We start from the raw sequence: 24327 nt of genomic DNA on the forward strand, positions 1-24327 counted from the left end.
GAGCGGAACATTGCCTTCAAAAGCAACCTCTTTGTAGGTAGTACTTTCACTTTTTTTAGGTAGTATTTTGACGCGGCTCCGTTTGTGTTAAAATTTGTTTGCAAATTATTTTTGGGTTTTATGTTTTTTGAACTATTAAAAAATATTAGACATGAGAGAAAATATTTAACAAATGTAAATTAGTAGCAGTAAATTTCAGTATTCGATCTGAAAATTTACATCGAATACCTAAGGAAGGAGAAAAAAAAACGAAAAATCAACAACAGCACCACCTGAATTATATAAATTTAATGTTTTTATAGATTGTGTTATAGGTAATTTGAAAACTAGATTTAATACAGCAAAAAAATTCTTATTCCTAAAAGAAAATCTAGAAAAAATAAATTTTACAATGAATTTGTATTTTTCAGTGAAAATCTAAAATAAAACCAGTCTCGAAATATTTAATTAAATATGTTATTATAGAAAAATCATATCTGAATATATTTTCACCAATAGATATATATTTTTATTAGTGAAAATATAAATTATCTGGCAGGTGCTAGTAAAATAATATGATTTAAACTTTTCTATATGTAGTAATATATATATGTATATATATATATATATATATATATATATATATATATATATATATATATATATATATATATATATATATATATATATATATATATATATATATATATATATTTACATTCTTATCATTATTTATTTACATCCGATGTATATATGTATGTTACAGCGAATGTGTATTTTTTTTATATTTTCACTAGTTAAGTCCAAATACATTTTTACTGGTAAATATATATATTTGCTGCTAGCGAAAATATAATTTAACTGATATGCTAATATGCTGCTCTAAAGTTGGCAGTTGCGAAACATCCATTTGCTGTTCAACCCCAAACCTAACCTAATGAAAGATCTAAAACTAATTATAGTTTTAGAACTTTCATTGGGTCCAAAACACAATCTAAGCCAACTCATCTCTCAGGGGAAAATAAGCGGAAGAATAAGTACAAACAGACTATGTTTTACTGTGACCATTACAGACTATTACACTATGTTTTAAAAATATGATAGCTATCCTTACTATGGACTTCTAATATAAGAGGGCTAATCAAAGTATTTTCAAATCGAATTTTGGTCAACACGAGAGCGCAAAAACAATTATCACTTCTCAAAGTAAAAAATTCACGTCAAAAGCAATAAAATCGTGTCGGTGCCGTCGCAGAATAATTTAATTTTCAATGCTAATTAAATCAGTACAGCAAAATTTTCTTGCAATTGATGAAATTTCAATAGGACAAATTTATTGTAACAAGCTCAAGATCTCAAAGTACACTAACGAAAAAATTATTTGAATACCCAATGATGGAACTAGTAATTTTTGAATTCCAAAATTATTGTAAAATAAGTAATAGAGTAACTAATGACATTAAAGCTAAGTTAAGTGGTTGTGCTCCAGATCCACATACTCAAACATGTGTCGTTTCAAATCGAAGAGGATTCCATGAATTTATAAGTAAATAAACACCCTTCGATCTTGTCCGCTTCAAATACCGTTACATACTGTTGTTGTTTCAAAATAAAATTACGTCGAAAAGTAAAAAAATAAAAATAAAATACCGGTTTAAATATCAATATATTTACCGGTAATGTAATTAAGCCTTATTTACGGGTAATACAGAAATACATAATCTAGGAAAAATATTATTTAAAGTGAAATTTGTAATATTATATATAATATATTCATCACTTTACTATAAAATATAAAACCGATTGAATAAATCAGATTTGATATCCCAAAGATCACAAACAACTATCTTATCATTACATCGTCTCGGTCGCTAATTTAATGATTCACAATCGTAAAACATTACTACACAAACGTATAATTTTTCCTTCACGGGCCGCTCGCTAATAAGGCTAGTCACGTTAACGTTACGCACGAAGAATACGCTAACGATTTTTTGTATATTTATAATTTAACTGAAAACAAGATGGTAATGATGTGTGAGGTCTCCCAGGAAAGTGTAAATAACAGCGCAGAGGTCTCGCGTGTTTTGAGACCCTAAGAATTAACAATTTAAAACAGTAGAAAGAAACTGGTGACCGGAAGGCGATATACTCGGCTTCGTCTTCGAAGGAACCAGGTGCGACTTAATCGTTTCACCTTTGAATCCGTTTCCTTTGCTCGATGTGATTTTTATTCCCACACTCTACAGGTGCCGCTTATAAAATAACTATCCGATTGACGACGCACTGTAACGAACTGCTTTTTAACTGCGATATTTAATTAATTCGACCTTTCGTAACTGTCGGCTCTATCGGCCTTTTCTTTGTGAAAATATTATTTTGAGATATCGATCGGTGGACATTAGGAAGCCTTTCTGTTGAAGACCGTTACTATTTTATGCAAATCGATTTTAAACTTCTATCGCTTCCTGTATTTCAAACGAGATTCATAAACATACTAATAAAAAGGAATAAAATAAAACTATTTTATATTATTATTAGGAACTATCGTACTTATTCCTTACTGGTCTGTAAACTTATGCAATGATCTCACATTACGCTTACACTATATATTATACAGCTTTTTTGTTATATTAAATTTTAACATAGACTACTATTTTAATAATCGAATTAATTAATTAATTACATCATTAAGATAAAACTATTCTATAATAATATTGTTTATTTAATTTTAATTATGTACATATTGCTTTGATTCTGTATTCTAAATATCAAGATTATTATCTTAATAAATAGTATTTAAACTAAAACGATTAATATAATTCGATTTATATGTAATATATGGTGATTTTAAAATCGTACATAAAAGTAGTATATATAAACTGAAAGCTTTTTGTATTTATTGCTCATAAAATATATAATTCATAAATAGCTGTAAATATCGTCTATGAATCAAAAATATATTATTATATAATAAAATAATAATAATAAATAAATTTAGCAATCGAGAAATATGTATTATTTCACTCGCGACATAAATTTGCCTGTTCCTCGTGAAATTGAGTGGTTCTTATATTATCTAATCTGTTCTGTTCAGAAATTACAGATAGTAGGTATAGCCCATCCAAGATGTTAACGCTCATCATCGTTGTGTTGGAAATAAGGTGCGTGTACGCATGCATGCATACATACATTGAATTAAAAATTACAATGTGTTATATTTTTATTATAAATTATTGTCATGTTGTGGTATTTTGTAATCAATAAAACAATTCCTGTAATATTATATTGGTATTTTTTTAAATATTATATTGAACAGTGATACCAAAACTGCTCTCATTTTTTTGAGTTAAATTTGTATATAAATAAAAAAAATTAAGAAAGTGATATTTTACACTTTCCTCAACAAATAAAATTAAAAAAGTAATAATTAATTGCACTTGTAATTTCACATGGTCACTCTATTATATTCTCTTATCAATAATATGACGATGAGCGTTCATATCTTGGACGGACTATACCTTTTATTGATATTATTTCATTGTTCCACTATTGCAGTAAAGGTATATATAAATATTTAATTTTTCATTTTTTCAAGAAAATGACGACTAATTGAGATATAATTTTGGTACAAAATGATCCAGCTGATGAATGCTCTTTCCGACTCAACACTTGTTGCTTGATTATCATTAAATTTACTGGTAATTTACCGAGCTGTATTTTCGAGCATTTAGCGGTAATGACTCTCTACTGCCAATTCTACACGATTATATTAGTTGCTGATAATTTATATTTTACTAGATAGGTCTAGGGTTACCATATGGTATCCAAAAGAAGGACAAACCCTACTTTTTCAATTAAAATATAATATCCTCCATCAACCCTAATATGTCCTCATTTTTTGAAAATGTTTATGTAGTATAAAAGTAACAAGAGCAGCCGCCTTACATATTGAAGATCTTTTAAAATTCATAATCAGAAGTTTATTTGTGGTTCACACATTCTTTAAAATCTGTATTTTAAGAAGAAGAGAGCTTAGTACATCTTAGTATCAATATTGCGGATGCTGCGAAAGAGAATTGAAGACAAATTTGTGCTCTAGAAATTGAAGCAGCTTGTTCTTGAAATAAATGGTTGGAAGGAAGAAGAGCAGAACATGTATGACAAATTTCAACGTGTTTATAAAACATCTATAGAAAACTTGAGAAAACGGAACTGACAACTGTGTGAGTGTGTTTTGAATATATGCTACTTAAGAAATACAATAAGTGATTTGCTTCCTTGTATAGAGTTCTTCATTGATGATGTAAAACTATAATATGTAGCTTTAGTTAGTATTACCAGTGTGTTATAAAAATTATTTTAATGTTTATATCTTAAGTTTAGTTTTATTTTGAAATGTCCTCCTTTTTCACTATATCAAAGTAATAAAAATAACAATAAATTCGGTGCGATTAAAATATGTTAAGAATCATTGGTGTTATGTGAATTATAATAATAAATAATTAACTAAATGCTATTGTACAAGAATATAGCGAAACATTTGTTATATTATCATTGCATTTGTGGGTGATTTTTTCCCTGGTAGTGGTCCCAACATTTGGATACCCTAAGTAAAATAAATAATAGATAAGAAACCTAATTTTTGTGATTAAATAAATTGGGTCGCAGTGGATTCAGTAAGAAAAAAAAAACAATTTTTCTTAATTTGAATTTTTTTAAAAAAAATAAAAAAAAAATAAAAGCATGAGTGAGAAACGGAAAACTTGTGTTGATACGAACAAAAATAAATCAAGGACTCAAACTTCACACGATTCAAGACAAAGATGGAAATTATTAGACGTTCTGATAGCGGTGAATCTTTTGATTCAATCGGACGTTCGTGTGATACAAACAGGTCTACGATACGTTCAATTTTGCAAAATAAAAATATAATTAAGGAATACGTTCAAAATTGTGGAAAATAAAGATATATTTCTACTATCTTTAAAGATATGTTTCCGAAAAAACACATGGATAAAATGGAAAATCTTTGTCATCGTTAATCGATGACCAACATCAAAAAGATGTCCCTCTGAGTATTTCAATTATTCAAGCAAAAGCTCTTAGTTTGCACAAAAATTGAAAGGATTGATTAAAAAAAGATTATAGCACAGTTTTTCAAGCAAGTAGTGGTTGGTTTTACAATTTTAAAATGAGGTATTCTTTTCATAATATTAAATTTACTGGAGAATCGGCTGATGCGGATAAAGATGCTGCAAAAGAATTTATTTCATAATTATCCAAAATTATTGAAGATGGAGAATATTCCTCTTCTAACCAAATATTTAATGTAGATGAGACAGGTTTATTTTGGAAAACTCTTTAACAATGAAAAATATGAATGAAGTCTTCACGCACCTTGACAAATTTTTAAATATTATGGAAGATTGTGATCCCAATGGAGAACGCATATCTCAAGTGCGTAGGGCGATCAATAAAAACATAGCATGTTATAAAATACTATATGAAGAAAAGAAAAAGAATAGTGGAAAACAGTTAACTCTTGATAACTTTTCAAAGAAACACCCGCAAACCCCACTTAAACGTGTCTCTTAAACGCATCTTAAACAACTTATATTTACTTGATAAATAAATATTTTAAAATCCACACAATTTTAATTTTTTTTACTTCCCTCGACTTTCGAACATTCAACATTCGCACACATTTTCAGGAACCAATTATGTGCGAAAGTCGAGGGCCGCCTGTACAGCGTTTTTGTGCTGCTATATCCATTACATTATTGTTACTAATTTTATTTCTTTTTATCATGAATCCTTACCACTCTTATATACATTTTGGAAAATTTGAGACACTTTTATATCGCAATGTTGTCATATCAACTATCGTCACATACCCGATCAAAACACAAACACACAGTGACGCCAGCGTCGCATTCCCGGCGATCGGTGGCGTAAACAGTGGGCACATTCGAATTCACTGGCGGATCGATTATGACCGTTTGATCGCAAATATAGCACACACCAGTTTTAGACAATGGCACGTAACCAGAAATTCAGGCCACTCCACCACCCGGTCGTAGTGTGGATTCTATCACGCGCCAACGCTAAACAACGCGAATGTGGGCCGATGCTGCACGATTCTAAATACAAATTATTTTGAATGCAGTGTGTAATTATAGAAAGCGCACATGCGATACAATAAATATGAAGCATGTGCGTTTTTTTGGGACTGTACCATTTTGCCTCACGCCAAAACAATACTAATTCGGCGAAGATGCTTTGACTAATCCCGCCACGACACAATGCCACTATCCGTTAGCTCTTTCGGTTATTTGTTTATTTATGGTGGTCAAGAAGAAACATGTTGTTGAGCATTTGAATCGATTGACGATTGCTGGTCATTTTTGGCGAGGACGTTCAGCGATTGAAAACCGTCGTATGAAATATATATTAAGAAAACAATAGTTTTTTACAACAATGCGATTTATATATAGGTATATATATATTAACATTTTTTAAAAAAATAATAAAATACAACCGAGGAATCATTTTAAAAAACAATTTTACAAAGAAAATATTTTTTATTTTATTTTTACGATTAATATAAATATTAAATATTTATTATATTGAGGTATATAGCTCACTGCTGATTTAGTTATTATTTAATTATTTTTAATTTAGTCGATTTTATCATTTTTTATTTACACTATTTATAATATACTTGTCGTAACACGTTGTCTTTGAAAAAAAAGGTTGCACTCCCCTTTGTTACTCTCCATAAATCTGGGCTGAACAACAAATGTTTGACAGCAGGCAATCTCATTGTTTTGCAAGGAGCTTCAAACATAGCCATTGAAAGCGCTTTCTTTGTCGTCAAATTGGACACCCTTCGCCGGCACAAGAACACGTGTGATTTGATTGTTTAACAACAAGGTTATTTACAACACAGGATGAGCGCTTGTAAATCAAGCAATAAAAGAGCGTTGAAAAAGTACAATTATAACAACCGAATCGAACCGTCGCATGTGGCGTACATGTTATCGGCAGATTAAAATTTCGTCAAGTTTCTCATAGGAAAGAACTCGTATCCATACATCTGACATGTGTACGCGGAAAAGAAGATTTCTGGAAAGCAAAGGACTGGCCTCCACATGTCCTGCCGAAACGTGAAAATGTTTTACCAAATGCACATGCTTATCAAACATGCATCAGACATCAGACGGTGCATGTGGCCACCAGAAAAGTTCGTTTGAAAGTCAAGAAGACTGCAAAGCAGAAACAGGAAGAAGCACCGGTTGCAGAAGCGACACTTGGCGGATATAGTTTCAGTATATAAACACCCGTCAATCTATTCATATTAAAAGGTAATATTAGGCAATATAGCACACAAGTGTCACGTTTAATGTCACAGTAGCGCTACAAATATGTTATGCGAAATCCTTTCAATATTTACACGGATATTGTCGGTACTTCATTTCATATTTTTTTGTGTTAAATCTATAATTCTGAGAGTCCAATTAGTCTCAGTTGAAAGCGTTATCACTTTCTATTTTATTAAAAAAATCAGCGTGAGAAAGTGATACAATGGGGTACAGGAAATCGATGTGGGTAAAAATAGGTAACTCGTGCCCACTTGGCCGTGTAATTTATTTAATTTATCCGCAAAGGGCGGGTAACAATGGCGATCAGAGCAGGAAATTAATATTTTAAGGGTAAATTACCATTTCGACAAGAGTGCCCCTGTTTTACGACAAAAGTCAGGAAGCACCTGTGTCGCGTTAGTTTTACAAGCAAATCACTACTTAACAGCAATTAATGTAACAGTCGACACCCTCGTGGAATGATGAATGAATTATTTATTATACTATACATTTAAACTTACTGTAACCATATCAGACAAATTTGCGTGGTATACATAATGAAGCTAAAAATACATAGTGTTTAAAAATATGAATTTCACAATAACAACCATTAAAGAAGAGATGGACATACAAATTATTAAATTTTGTAAAAAATCATAAATTATAACTTTGAATATGAATAAAATATTTAGCAAAGGATAAAAAATTAAGTACATTATTCTTAAAAACATAATTATTATGTAAATAAAATAAAAAATAGCAATTAAAAAAACTTTCGCAATATATTTTTTAATGTAATAAAAATTATTTATGAATTATATCTTAGATTTTTATTCAGAGAAGGAGAAAAGCAAAGAAAATTACATATTATAGTTGAAATACATATATTTTTAAAATCATATAATGAAAATTAAAGGAGCAAATAAAGAATTGAAGGTAAAATATGAAACACTTTCGCGTATTATTTATTATTATTATAAAATTAAAAAAATATCTTAGAAAATGCAATTGATATACAAATACATATTTTAAAAAAGAAAATTATTGTGTAAAGAAAATTAAAAATAGTAATATATTTATAAATATAAATAAGTAAATTAACTATGATTTATGAAAGAAGTGAAAGGTTTTTTAATTCTATGGATTTAGTCAAATTTACCAGAAAATTGTTCGAAGTGGATTAAGTATTGATGTGATGAATTTTTAAAGCATACATTTTTGAAGCATGAACTTCTGAGATTAACCAAAATGCATCAGTTATTTGTACTTAATCTTTTATTTATTGTGATGTACCTACACCATTATGTATCTACATGTTTTTATGTAAATATCTGTATAAATTAAAAAAAATACTAAATAAATATGTTATGAAACGTTTTCGCCCTCTAAACTTTTATTTTTAGAATTTTTTTAATAGAGCTACGATTTTATCTATTAGCATATTAATAAATTTTATATTTTTTATAATTTTCTGGGCACTCTTTAACTATATTATAAGTACATATTTTTTAGGAATTACTCTCGTCAAATTTATCTGTTTAATATTTTAGTTATTGTTATGTACACCAAGTGCACATTTTATCTTTTTGTATAAATATCTCTATTTATTTAAAAAAAAAATATTTAATATGTTATAAAACATTTTTGCCTTCTATACTGTTTTCTTTAGTTTTTTTTAGCAGAGCTATGATTTTTTGATTGACAGATATATTGATATAACATGGCAATTAGGTTGGCTAACAAACTTAACCGAGATATATCCAAGGTTTTGGATAAAAAAAGTTATTATGTACAAATCAGACATCAACTTTACCCCCCCCCCCCCCAGTCCTTTAAATATATTTTTATGAAAATATTCAAAGCAATAATGACTTATTAGCAGTGGCGTAGCTATGGGGGGGAGGGGGGAGGGAGCGGGCCGCCTTGGGCGGCACTTGCTTGGGGGCGGCATATTCGCGATGGGATCGTCTAGTGCGTTTCACTCTGAATGCACTAAAACATATATAAATTCACGAATAACAAGAGCTTAATAATAACCAATTTATTATTTTAAGAAATGCTGATTTTATGACCCTGCAAAAAATGTATGGGGGGGGGGTGGCAATTTTAAGGATCGCCCTGGGCGGCATATACCCTATCTACGGCACAGCAGTAAATGTGTATCAAGCAATGTCGAATTTAAAAACATTATTTACTTTTAAGCAATATTTTACTAAATATAGAACATGTCCACAGTTTGACTAAAAACAATCGACGTTCAAGTTGTTTTTATTTTTTATGATACATAAAGATAAAAACTTATTTTATGATATGTCATATATGTAAACATAAAACGTTTAAAATTAATTATATTTTAAAAATTACGGAAGAAAATGTTTTTTTTTTGTGTTCCGTAAAACTTGATTTTTGTGACATTGTTTTAAAAAATCTTTATATGATAAGTGTTATAAAATCTGTATTTAGAAAAAGAAAAATTAATAAAAACATTATATTTACAATGTTTTAATTGATTTCAAAGTACCTAACTAGCTAGGATAGGAACTATTCATTTTTTCTAGCTATCGTCAGAGATATATCGTTAAAATCCACTGCTTATATTCTTTCCCTAATTAATGTTAATATCTGCATAATTTAATCTTCGTATTTCCATTTTTTATACATTTGTTGTTGTCACATATTTTTACGTTATATGTATAAGCTGACTTAATTAGACAACAGTCAATTAGTGATTAGAAAGGATTGAATTGAATCTTATGATTATTTTTAAAAAAATATATAAAAAGAGAAATATAAAGTAGTTATTGCGATACGAGTTTCAATACGATTGCATACATTATATCCAATAAAAAACAAACACAAACTTCATTCACATCATAAGCGCATGAATGACATAACTTCACAACGAATCAACCCATAATCCAGTTTTTTTAATAATACCCGCCTCAACATAACAAAGAGCGCGAGAAACCTGCACACGTATATTTACACTATAAAAATGAAAAAGAACAACAAATAAGTAATAAAATAACCGGAGGTTAAGGCGGAGACCACCGGCGTTTACCTACGTCCGAGGAGCGCGAAAAAAACACCGAATAAAAACAATGTCTTTGTATGTAATATGGATTTATGCATAATGGCCCTGGATACACTCGTCCTTATCTCCCTCGCAGCTTCGTCTCTTTCCCACATTCCAACACTGCAACACCTGGCCTCATGAATACCACAAAAATCTGATTCGTCTTCTGTGTTCTACATAGATAGGTCGTGAGAAAATTATTTTAAAGCCGTGACCGCTCAATGATCCCCGAAATTCCACCAAGTACACCACGATTTAACGAGGGAATGTGGCCCGTGTATCCGTCGGGATCAAGGTGTAGTTTTGGGTGTGGGGAAAAGGCGGTCGGTCAATCTGTTTTATTGTTATATTGTACAATATCCTTTATAAGGTTTTTTCATTCATGAGTGGAATTCTACAACGGAGGGGGAATGTAGGACACCTGCAACTACATCTGGTCACAAAAAGGACGAAAATGGTGCGCAAACATTGCGCGAAATGGGGTTGAGCTATTGTGCAACGTTTGCGATAATAGCATGGTAATTATTTATATTGCTATATGAATGAATGAAATTATCGAATATGTAATTATAATTAAAATATGAAAGAATTCTAGTAAGATATTAGTTGAATATGAAATGGGAAATTAATTTATTTTGCACGTATTTAGGCATATTAGAATCTGATTATGTATTAATAACTTACTTAAAAAACTTATAAATATACATACTACATGAAATGTCGAGTGCTGTAGATAAATAAAGATGGAAAAGCATTAAAAAAAGTTTACTTACTTTCTAGAGAACTTTTATATACATTTTGTATGTAAAAGATCTCTAGTAACAAATGGGCAAAAAAACGCATAACTTTATTTAAAGTTTATCTATCTACACTCTAGTTATTCTAATGATTTATTACTAGCAATGCAAGATAAAATTTTCTAGCAATACAATAAATATATGTATTACATTTACGTTTAATTTGGTCATGGGTGCAAGTTTATGCACATCAAAAATCCAGATGAAATGGATTTTTTTTTTACTATAGTTCAAAAACTTGAAGTAGATATAAATATTCCTAGTTTTATCTTTTATAAGTAAGTTATTCAACTGTGTTTAAAACTAAGTAAATATTTTTAGTAGCCTCGTGAAAAATGTTATAAAAAAATAACTAACATACCAAAGAGGTGTATGAAAGATGATTTGTGGTTTTCTTATATATTCGCATACCATTTAGCTACCAAACTATAATTTACATTAATATACAGATCACTAGACCCTATATATGTTGGGACAAGGAATGTTAATTAAAATTTGCGATTTCCGTATTATTACATAATTATTGTTTCTCTTACATATTTGCATATCAATTTTTTTGTTAGATTATTAGCAGTTATTATATATAGACTTGTTAACAGAAGAGTATAAAAGGACACCTGTGTAAAGTTTGTCCAACTTTCAATGATCTTTGGGAAAAAACAAATATTTGGTTTGGTTATATATACTTTGTTTGGTTAACTTGGGCTATTTTTTATTGTGAGTTAACTCAAGTGATGAAAGATCAAGTCAAGTTGTAATGGAATGTAAAAAATTTTTACACGTTCGAAGCTTAGCGCAAATTGTTAAAAATTAAGTAAACGAAAAAATGAAATAAGACCACACAATATGAGCGCTTAAGAAAACGGTTAATTTTACTGCTCAGTTGTGGTAAATGCAGTTTTTTCCCAGCGATTATTTTCAACCCGTCTCCGGGAGTGTGTTAACCGCAGAAATCGGTTCTCAGAGTAACGCGATAGGTGTGGCTAATCTAAAACGACCGGTGATTCGATCAGGATACTAATGTGAAGTGAAATATAAGATACTAACTACCTTTCGATTTTTTGTTGGTATATGTTTTTTAGATTCGTGGTTGTGGGCGCACAGTCGAAATCTCTATGCGAAATTGCACAATTTCGCGTTCCCACAGGTTTCGCCATCGTTATCAACAAAAGTTCGGACCGAAGGGTCTTAATCCTGTTTACCTCGCATTCCAACCTGCTGCTATTGTGTTCGATCCACAATGGGACAAATAAAAGGGCATTTATTCCGAGCGGCGAGCACGAACGCATGTCCTTTCGGGGCTTAATTTGGGTTAAATCGGGGCGATTCGCTGATTTATGTGCTGATTATATCAATTAATTGCATGTGGATACGATATATAGATAGCTATAAAAACATCTTTGTACATAATCAGGAATGTGAAGAAAATATAATAGGTAAAAGACCACACGTGTATGAACTTTGCTCAGATAAGATTCTAGGAAGTTTCTAATCACTAATTCCTGAAGGGTTTTATTAACACATTTTAAAAGCAATCTTTTCGGTTATATTACATCCTTTATTTTTTATTATTTTAATTTCAATTTTTGGTAGTGATAAGCGAGCAAAATAAATGTAATACAGTGTAATCCCACAAAATTATTAAACCGTAAAAATAATAAAATCGACTATAACAAAAAATTACAAATGATACAAAAAATTATTTACATTAATAGACTCTTTAGATTTCAATAAAAAATAAGCATTTTTTTAAAAATAAATGTGTACTAATTTTGTACTGAATTTTAGTGTAATCCTACATAACTATAATACAAAATAGGAATATAATAAAATCGACTATAATAAAATAATATATTTGTATATAATACAAAATAAATATTTAGTAAGCTTTCTACATTACAATAAAAAAATTTGCATTTTGTAAAAAAAATTAAGATTAAAATTTTAAATTACCGGTATATTGCGCAAAGAAAAATTGCGAACACAAAAATTTCGCAAAATAAAATTTAATATAAATATGGTAAAATATTATATTGTTGGTTAGAGGGTGAGATTACACATGAGAATTTTTTGCAGCAAAAATTACATAATGTAGAAATTACACACTTATAGTAGGAATTTTCGCGGTTCGCAATTTTCGTGTTCGTAATTTTAGATTGCGCTATATTCACCGAATTCAAATTTGTAATCACTTATAATATGTTTTTCTAGTGTACTAATCCATAATTTTAATCCTAAGCTAAAATTATTTATATATAAGATCAATCAATAATAAAAAATGAAAGTGTGATGTCAAAGCAAAACTTAAAAACAATGTATCCTAAAATAGGATTTTTTTCTCTTAAAAATTTAAAATGCAGGTATATTAGATATGTAATTGTATGTAATATTTCGCTAAGATTAAACTTGTCTACAATTTTTGCCATATGTTAATATTTTTATGCCACTTAATACGATCGAAAATGATGAAAATTAATTACTTCGTTACTTAAAATTAAATAACGAATATTAAATATAAATCAGAATATTAATATGTTTAATACATATATTAGTAATACTGTTATAAGTCACAAATGTAAATCGAAGTGAAGAAATATTTTAAATAAATAACTATTGTATAAAGTACACATATTTAGCCGTAAAATTATAAAATCGAAAATAGAAACAAAAAAAAATGCTAATCATAAAATATATATATTTCTAATAATAATATAATATATCATTTTGTTAAAAATAAGAAATAATAAGCAAGCTACTTCTGATTTTTATAAAAAAAATAATATTGCAAATTTTATCATATTAAATAATATTATTGCACATTAAAAATTTATATTGCAATAAAAATGAGTTAAAAAACAATAAATTGTTCTAAATATGAAAGAAAAGATATAAAAACACCTTTAAATGAATGTTTAAAAATATGCATTTTATAATTAAAATATTATAAATTTTACCCGATGTAAAACGCATTATTTTCAAGAAATGCTACAAACGTTGAGAATGGAACGAACTATTTATGCTTGAATTAACCGCTTTAACATAAAACAAACGAACGAATCGTTTGGAATATTTCGTCATTTAATATATTTAACTCTTATAGCAAAACACATAATGTGTTAATTTTATGTGAAGTTTATGATAAGTTGAATTATTTGTTCTGTGTGTTAAAACGCACTTTTTGTGCTGAGATTAAAACGGACCACTTCTGTCTGAATTTAACGCTTTAGCATAAAACAGACGAAAGAACTGTGTGAAATATTCTGTTATTTACTATTTTACAGCAAAAACTAAAACACATATGTATTAATAATACTGTATATTTCACGTATTTGTTCTGTTTTTTTAAGACGCATATTTTCGTGAAATGCTGCGAGTGCTGAGAATGGAACAGATTATTTCTGCCTAAATTTTACACTTTAGCATAAAACAAACGAATGAAATATATCATAAAACAGATCATATATGAGTTAATATTTTGTGAAGTTATTGACTAAATATATGTATACTGTAGGTTACTGGAATTGTCTAATTTTGATTAACAGAAATAGTAACCAATTAAAATACCAGCCAATATGTCATAAAGTTCTCTGTTTAATTTTAATTAATCTGTAATATTAATTTATCAGGATAAGTTTTTATTTATTATTTAAATCTTATAAATGGCGTAAAACAAATGGCTACAAAAATACTTTATTAAATCTATAATTTTAACGTTTTATTATTACATATATATTATTATGCTTAGTTAAATTAAATTTTTACTGTTTTCTGTATCCTAAATTTTTGGTTTTCAATTCGATTATTTATAAAGACTTTTATCGGCGTTATTTTATTGTGGCTGGCTTATGGTACCTCGATCAGAAAAAAACAATTAATTCGAGGTGTACTAATACTATGTATTTAGTATTTAAAGCCAAAACTTCGAAGCACAATATTTGTGCTACGAAGTTTTGTTGGTAAAAAAGTTCTACTAAAAAATAATAATATCTCCAAATAATGCTTAAAGAAATTTTAGCGCAACTTCGTTGATATTTTTGTACGAAAAAAACCTAAATATATTTTTATCATTTTAATTTGCAATACTAATCATGATAATACATAAATAAATATCAACTATGCATTTGTATATGTTAATGTCTTTATTCTTTCAAAGTCGTCACAAGACTTATGATAATGTTTATTTCAATGTACACATGTACCTATTCCTATTTACACATATGTACACGATTGTGCGAGCAAAATAAGATATATCGTGGCCGCGCGTCGGCCACGCCATCTAAATCCATTTTCGTATGGCAAATGAAGACTAATTGCCGAGTCCAAACGAGTAAAATTTACGTTGTGTACTTTAAAGAGAGACGTGGCTGTTTTCAATTTTGGTTTGATGAATATGCATCGCCCACCACACGGGGCGGCCCATATATGGAACGGTCAAATACGACGTTCATTAGGCCCGCGAAAGAATCAAACTGCGCTTCGGTCGTTTCGTAAGGTGAAAAAGAAATGTATCAACCGAATAAATCAATGTTCAAACTGTACGACGAACATATTTGGTCACGCGGGCAACGAAGCATCGGCCTGGCCATATGTGACCGCTGTCCTTAAATGGACTCGATCGTGTCGCGGGCTTTGCTTTCCGCATAAGAGAGATAAGAATTCGTAATTATGTATAAGTACACGTGTATTTATTATATATGGAACGCTATTCGTTGTGAAATTACAAAATAAATAAAAAAGAACAATCGATGGAAGAAAAATTAATTGAATTTTGCAATACTGGTTTTATTTATTTAGTAGATATAATAGAATTGAGGCAGTGGTTCCTAAGCATATACTTAGATTCAAATCATATTAAATAAATTAGTAACTTCGAAAAGAATATTAATATAACTATGAAATAAAATTCCACTTATGTATCGATTGACTGATTTTATTAAGCCTTCATGCACTTAACGCGCAGTCACGAGTTATAAGGTTTCATATGATATACCTCGACGTGACACTTGCGTTATTATTTTATTATACGTAAATATCTATCAGTAAGATTCGTGAGATAGAAGCGATGTAAAAAAAACTAGTTTTAAAGAGATAGTTCATTTAAAAAGCTCGGGGTGTGACATACGGTAGCTTACGTTCCTCTCGCCCACTCTATTCATATTTGGCCTCCCACGTCGCCCCAGAATCGATTATTGAAAATTCATTCTTCGTCAACGATCTTACTTGACCTTTTATGGCAATCTTGATTTTGTCCGACGGTCATATTTTCAAACGGATCACCAAACATGGGGTCAATTACAGTGGTCGCGCAACTGTCGCTCATCCGTCCTTATATAGATGAAATATCGCGCACTAAAACGCCTTTTCAGATAGTATCTAGATCCGGGGTAGGCAACCTTGTGTCCACACGTGCCAATTAGTCATGAAAGTGTTTCTCAATATATCTAAAAAAGGAAATTAAAACAAACACGCGTCTAATGTGACCCTTGGAAAATAAACAATTGAGAATATAATAGTATAGAAAAAGCGGACAAATGGAAAAGAAATTAAATTAAGAAAGTAAAAATTAATTGCACTTGTAATTTCACATGGTCACCCTATTATATTTTCTCATCAATACTGTGACGATGAGCGTTCATATCTTGGACGGACTGTACCAAAGTAGCGCTGTAATAAAATAGCGTGCGTTAAATGCGCAGACAGTCAGTTTTTGCGTATTAAGTTGTAGGTTAGGAAGTAGTTTTCGCAATAAGATTGCACTTTCCCTTCTTTAGAGATGGAATAATGATGTTTAAAATAACACTATAGCATAAATAATTCACCGATCTCTTGAAATGCAAATTACATCGCAAAAGTCAGTTTAAAAGTGGCTAAAGATTATCTTACATAAAATATTGTAGAAAGACTATTTTGCACAGATTGTAAAGCATTTAAAAGATGGAATATCCGTTTCTTTAAACAGAGTCACTTTGAGGTCTGGAGGTCTATTAATTTCGTCATTATTCATAAGTGAAAAATATATGCAACTTTGGGTGTACACCCCACCAATTTGCTCTAAAGTACAAGATTATGATATACTCCTTTTATTTTCAGTACATTTTCACCTGTAGATGTATATTTTTAGCATTGTAAATATAATTCATCTGGCAAGTGCTAGTAAAATTATATGATTTCAACTATTACACACGTAGTAATATATACATATACATACATATCATTATTTATTTACAATGGATGTGTATTTTTCAGTCCATATACATTTTCAGCAATAAATATATATTTCTACTATCGAAAATATATGCTGCTTTAAAATATCTATGAAACTCAATTTAAATGTTGCGAAGCCTACATATGCTGTTCATACCCAAACTTAACCTACACAAATTAACCACTTGCCAAAGGAAAGTTCAACAACTAATTATAGTTTTAGAACGTCCATTAGATCAAGTCAAAATGACACTGCACTTCGATATTACACTGTTTAAAAAATAATATAACTATCTTAACTAATATTACTACGAACTTTTGATATGAGAGTATTGGTCGAAGTATTTTCAAACAGAATTTTGGTCAATAGGAAAGCGCAAAAACAATTATCACTTCTCAGAAGTCAAAAATTCACGTCAAAAGCAATAAAATCACAGTAAGAACGCTCGGTAACGAGGGTGGGGGGCACCTCCTCTTGAATTTTACTATAAAAGTGAATGTAATTTAATGAAATACTACGAATCAGAATGAAAAGTCACCCACAAATGTCTACTTGAGAGATGTACCGGTATGCGGAATTAAACAATAATACGATTGGTCCTAAATCGACTTTTTCTCCTATTCGTCCAAGTTCCACCGAATAATATAAACACAGCATCACTCACTTCCGACCCTAAATCATTCTCTACGGACATTAAAAGGTTTAAACTCGACTTAGTTGATCATGAGGAATCAGAGTCCAAATATTTCACTACAGTACAGTTTTTAGAATAAAAGATGTAAGTATAACCCTCAAATTTTAAACATTATACTAACGATACAAAAAAAGCTTTAAATTTCATTATTTTTTTGCCTTTATCGGTGCGTATCTACCGTAATCAAAACTCATCCACATCTTTTCATTGCCAATTTTTATCACGAGCTTAAAATTGTGTAAAATTTGAGGCATTTTAAACATTGTAAAATTTCATAATTACACCTAGTGTGAAGCCATGCTGATAAAATCTACAGCGCAAAATTTACGGCGCTTCGTGCTCCATTCTCGATCGTGATTTTTCTTTTTTTCTCCCATAAATACGATCGGTGGTCAAGTTTGACCTCAAGGCCTTCGTGATTTCAGGAAACGACCGCCACGGACGTCAGCCCAGGGCTGCGCCGCTTTCGGCTCGCCGTAATTAGGTGTGAGAAATTTTAAATTGCCTCCCGATGAACCCTGCCGATATTGCCCACGATCATGACTGACATTATCACAAGGCGAAATCAACCCGACAATCGTAAAAGTATCACGGTTGAGTCTCGATTTATTATTATCTAACAGCTCATTTCCGAAGAATTTTTCAAGAGCGCAATTACTCAGATTTTGGATCGGTATTACGAAATTATCGTTAAAAAGAGTAATTGCGCCGCCAGGACAATTTCTGTGCTCTGGCCTTAGGCTAGTCCGGTTTGTCAGCGATGTGTTCTATAGAGATGAAAAAACCTATTTTTCAACATCGCCATATGACTTGAAGATAACAGGAGTAAACGAGGGTATGTAACTTTTTCTTAATTGCTCACAAGATCATAATAAATCGTACTAAAATTTCCCCTGAGATACATTTTTTAAATGCTTACATATATATCGTGTATGATTTTTATAGTGAAACGATAATATACCTTATGCTTAAATATTTATATATTAAAAAAGCAACTTAACAAAATTATCATCACTGAAAATCTCTATCATTTTATTAGATATGAAAGTGTATTTTGTTGCACTAGTGAAAATTTGATCTTTGTAAAAAAAACTGAAAATAAATCTAGAAGAACGCATTATTACTTAATTGCAATTAATATAAAACATATACTTTATTTTTTTTTCTTTAAAAAATATAAGTAAACAATTTATACTTAAGATTATCGATATAATGGTAAATAAGTGAACAAGTAATGTGCAAATCAAGATTTAAGATACGAATTTCATTATCATTGAACCACAAAAAAAAATCAGGACCGTGTAAAACAGCGTACGCCACATCTTACACTTTTTATCAAAAAAACACGCACACTAAGCTAATACCATCATATCGCAGAAATTGACAATCAGCTACTGTGATATTATATATTATTATTTATATATTTTGTGCGAAATGAGTGCTTTATTCCTTGCTGTCCGACCCAGCCATCTGATTTCTGGCCCTGATCCTCAGAATAGTGACTACAGATTAAACACGGACGGTTTTATTCAACATATGTCAACGTGCCTATTTCGAAATTGATCCACTGCTCTCGCGTGAAATCTCCGAGTAGAGAGCGTATTGATCTATTGATACGCCGATTCCAATGGGTGCGTCCTGACCAGGGATCAATGTTATTTAACCAGTACAACTTGTTCGTTCTAACTGTAAGAAATATTTTATGGTCATCACAAACCACAGCATTTTTAATACCATATTATATTTAGCACATAAAAGTACAAGATCTCTTATAAATTTTTAATTATTGAGAAAAATCCCTTGAGTTACGTTTATTGAACGGTAAATGATTTATTACAGCCTATTTCGGCAATTAGCCCGAATTATCTCGTTGATATGAAGAATCACTAATTGCTACAATGGATTTTAATATTTTAAAATCTTTGTCATCTATTTATAAGCGTAATAAATAATGTGTAATCATTGCGGCACTTCAGAGCTGTTAAGTCCCCTTTTGAGTATTGCGAATCATAAACAATAAACTGTCGACAATTTTTAAGTAGCTACGGAAGAAGCTCGTTAAATAATCGGAAAACCCCAGATTGATCAATTTGTTTGTTAAGATTAAATGGATCACTTTATATCTATGAAGAATAATTTCTATCAATGTAGCTGGTGCCGACAATAAAACAATTGGTCTGTAGTTATTTAAATTGTCTTATTCCCTAGTCAATTTTGTATAAAGGATCAAGTTTCCTTTTTGAAGAAACTAACAGCAAATACAATCTAATATTATATTATATAATAAAACATAAGTAAGTGGCTAAGATTTGATCAAATAGGAAAATCCCGCTTTGTAAACGAGGAAAATATAATATGTCGTTATTTTTTTCATTTTTTTAGCAATTCCATCTGACCGATCATCAAACATGGCATTTTTTCATTATTTTTCCTCCACATTCCACAGATTGTATACACTTACGCACCGTTGCTTACACGAATTTTTAACACTCGGAGAGCATTGTTCTCATTACACACGTCCGCGTACGGTTTTAATGAACGTGACACATCGGCATCTCGAGATGACTTATGAGCACGACCACACGCCCGAGCAATTCCCTTTTGTGGCGCGTAACAACCGTGGAAAGCTCGCCAGATAAAAAGATCTTCTTTAGTGTTTCACCTGGAAACGGCTCAGAGCGAAGACACGATCCAAAGTATGCTCTGAGCTAACGGACGCCAAGATAGCATGTTCCAATCTGAGGCGAAGGCACTTAAGACCTCTCGCTTATCGACTGAGCTGAATGCAGGTGTTCACCCGACATTGTGTCGCCGCGGCTCTAAGGCCGATCGTCTCATTCTCGGACACCGGATCAGCGCCGGTCCAACTGGCCTCGAAAAGGCTAAAACCTGGTTTTAGTCCTTATGGCCCGAGAGGTGGTATTGGGCAGAAAGCGATCGGCGAGGTCGGAGCCTTCACGGGCGTCGCGAATGTCTCAATTTTACAGCCTCTTTCCTTCTTGTAATTTTTAATTTTTACCCATAGCCAAAAGCGATCAGACGACTAGAAAGGCTATATAAACATGGAAGTTTATAGTTGTCGTGTAAAAGAAAGCTGTGTCGTTTAAGAGTCTTTTAAAAGTGTTTTGGGAACGCGGTGGTATGGTGGAAAATGAGGTTGGGCGTATCATATGTACTTACTATAACTGTTTATGTGATTTATGATCGCGATTATTTATCACATAGTATTATATGTTTTTAGCATTTTTCAATGCTTCACAATTATTTATACAAATATTTTTCAGTTTCAAAAATTTTCCACAGACCCAATTGAATGACAAGAAAGGTCTTTGTTACTTATGTATTGTCATGTGATCAATAGGATTGTAAGAATACACAAATTTCCACTTTTAAATGTGCCACTCAAGATCGTTGCTTCACATATTTACTAGAGATTAGAAGACTTATATACTTATATAAAAAAAGATAAATAAGCAGAAAAACATCTTTCTTTGTGATGAAATAATAAGCTAGGATAAAAACATTTCACATTCACAATTTTATTTATATGTAGAATTAAGTTATATGCCAATCAACATAAATTCAGTCATTCAATAAAATCGTGGATATTTTAAAAACTACATACCCAAATTAAATCTCTGTGGTATAAGAAAAATTCCGTCTGACAAAATTTGATTGATTTCTAAAATATGTTTTTTTATTATATTGTTTTCATTATTTTTATATCCACTTTATTTATTTTTGAACACTTTACTTTTTTTCTCGTTACGTTTTACGTTTACGTTTTTTATTAATAATATAATATAATAAAAAAGCATATTTTAACCCATATATGACGGTGCTTTGAAATGAAAAACGATATCCGGTGGGGTCGCTTAGCTACCCCAAGCATTTCAAGTCAAGATATTGATGAATTCTTCATCAAATTTATTTAAAAATGAATTATTCTATGTATAAAAGTAGTTATTCATGATAAGCTTTATAATCTGGTCAATATTTTGGATTTCTTAACTAATCATTATGACGCAAAAAGCTATTCATTTTGAAACAAGATGACGGATCAGATCTAGCTAATAAACTTAATCAGGATATTTACAAGATATAATTTTGGAATAAGTTTTAATCGATATAATTAAAATTGCGGCATATTTTATTTTTATATTTATTATGGAACATTTTTCCCTTTCTTTACGTTTTTTTAACGGACTTATAATTTCGCAATTATTCAACAACATTATGGGTAAGACTGGCTAACGAACTAAACCGAGATATAAACAAGTTTATTGTCAATATGATTAAAACTACGGCAGCTATTTTTTCCTCAAAAACACACATGAATGAAAAAGAATTCAAAAAAAAATTTCTAATTTTTTTCATTTTCAATTTCTATTTACAATTTTTTTTCCCTATTACTTTTTATGTTTTGAATAGAGACAATTTTCTTACAGAGACACTTTTTTTATATGCATGAATTTTATGAGTTCCACTAAGGTGACAAGATTTTAAAATTATAAAAGGTGGATACTAAAAATAGCAAGAGGACAAAATTTTCGAGAAAGCAAATCCTTTTCAAATGAGGACGTCACTTTAGTTGTACGCTAATTGTCGCGGGACGCGTTAGGTGTCAAGAAATCCTCGAACCCCGATTTTTAGACATAATCATCTGCGTAAATCGACGTATGCCCTACTCTCCACTCAGTGCCCAAACGTTCAAAGTGTGCGCGCCGAAGCTTACGCCATAAGGAGTTGTTCCAATTCTCAACCCCCGTGAGGCGTATGAAAAAATTGTAAAGTATATATGTTTAATATTTTAACCAGCGCTAAAAACATCTTCAAGATAGTAAATAATGTTACGATTGTTGAAGTATGTACTATTTTAAATAATGAATAATTTAAGGCAGTACTTGATTAAGCATAAGAATAAATGTTTTTATGGGGAAAATTTTTATGAAATTATCTACAATTGTGCTAACTTTGATGTTTCAAAGCGGTTTAAAATAGAACCTAATAATTTATTTGATTGTAGAAAAATGGTTTAATTTTTATGACCGCAAATATTTTTTTTTCTAACTTATCTTTGCATAGCATAACAACATTTTAATAAATCGTAGAAATCACTAACGCAATTAAAATTAAAGTAGATCAAGATTTACTGTTTGAAGTATAAATATTCCTAAGAAGGTGTATGGTAAATATAACGGATACTGAATGGCAATTACCGTGTGATTAAACATGTTTTTTTTTAATATCGAATACATGCAAGTGCAACATCTTAAAGATTTTTTTAGTCTAAAGAAGAGTGCTTGGTTTAAAGATAGGAATAGATTGATTAACAAAAACAGAATTTTGGAATTCCAATTTTTTTCTAAAACTGTTATCTAAAACTCTGTTTTAAAACCAATGTTAATATGTAGTAAAAAATAAATTAATTTTATTTTTGTCACTATGACTACTAAATATTAATAAATAGCCACAAACGGAGCTCTAATGAAAGTTTATTTAGAAGTTACTGACTACCAATTAATATTAACAAGATATTCTCAAATAAATGACTATTTAATTTGTTGTCTTTAAAATATTTTTTTTATATATATAAATCAAATTGCATCTTTGTGCCTAAAGTCAAGTGTAATCCCAACGAATTCTTACTTCAAAATAACTAATCGTCACTTTAAAATTGAAATAACAGGAGAAAACTATACATGTGTGTAAAAATCTATTTACAGCAGAAGATTATCTTACTATATAATATTTTGTAATGAAATTTTAAAATCTTTGATTGCTGAGGCAAACCATTTAAGCAAAATCAACACATTATGTAATTTAAATTAACATTATATTATATATATCACACTAAAAATAAACATTAATGAAACACTTTACGCCACTGGGGACACGACTCAAGATACATTGTTGTGACTTAGAACCATTGATATAATAACTAAAACCTTGGCGGAGGGTGGTGGTTTCTATCCCTAACCCTATCAGAAACTAAATACTTTTTATATTTATTGATAAATTTTGAACGTGTTTTCTATCCGTAACAAAAAATTACAGTGCTTCCGAGAAATATCGTTATCTCATTTGAGGTGACTAACATATATAATAATATTTTAATTAATATATAGTTACTTGACCAAAAATTTGCCGTTAAATCCATATAAAAATATTATTACAACATTAACATCAATCATTGTATAAAATTGGAAGTG

The sequence above is a fragment of the Plectrocnemia conspersa genome, unplaced genomic scaffold (genome assembly GCF_051122295.1).
Source record: "Plectrocnemia conspersa isolate PC_06_02 unplaced genomic scaffold, ASM5112229v1 ptg000001l, whole genome shotgun sequence".
Taxonomy (NCBI): Eukaryota; Metazoa; Arthropoda; class Insecta; order Trichoptera; family Polycentropodidae; genus Plectrocnemia; species Plectrocnemia conspersa.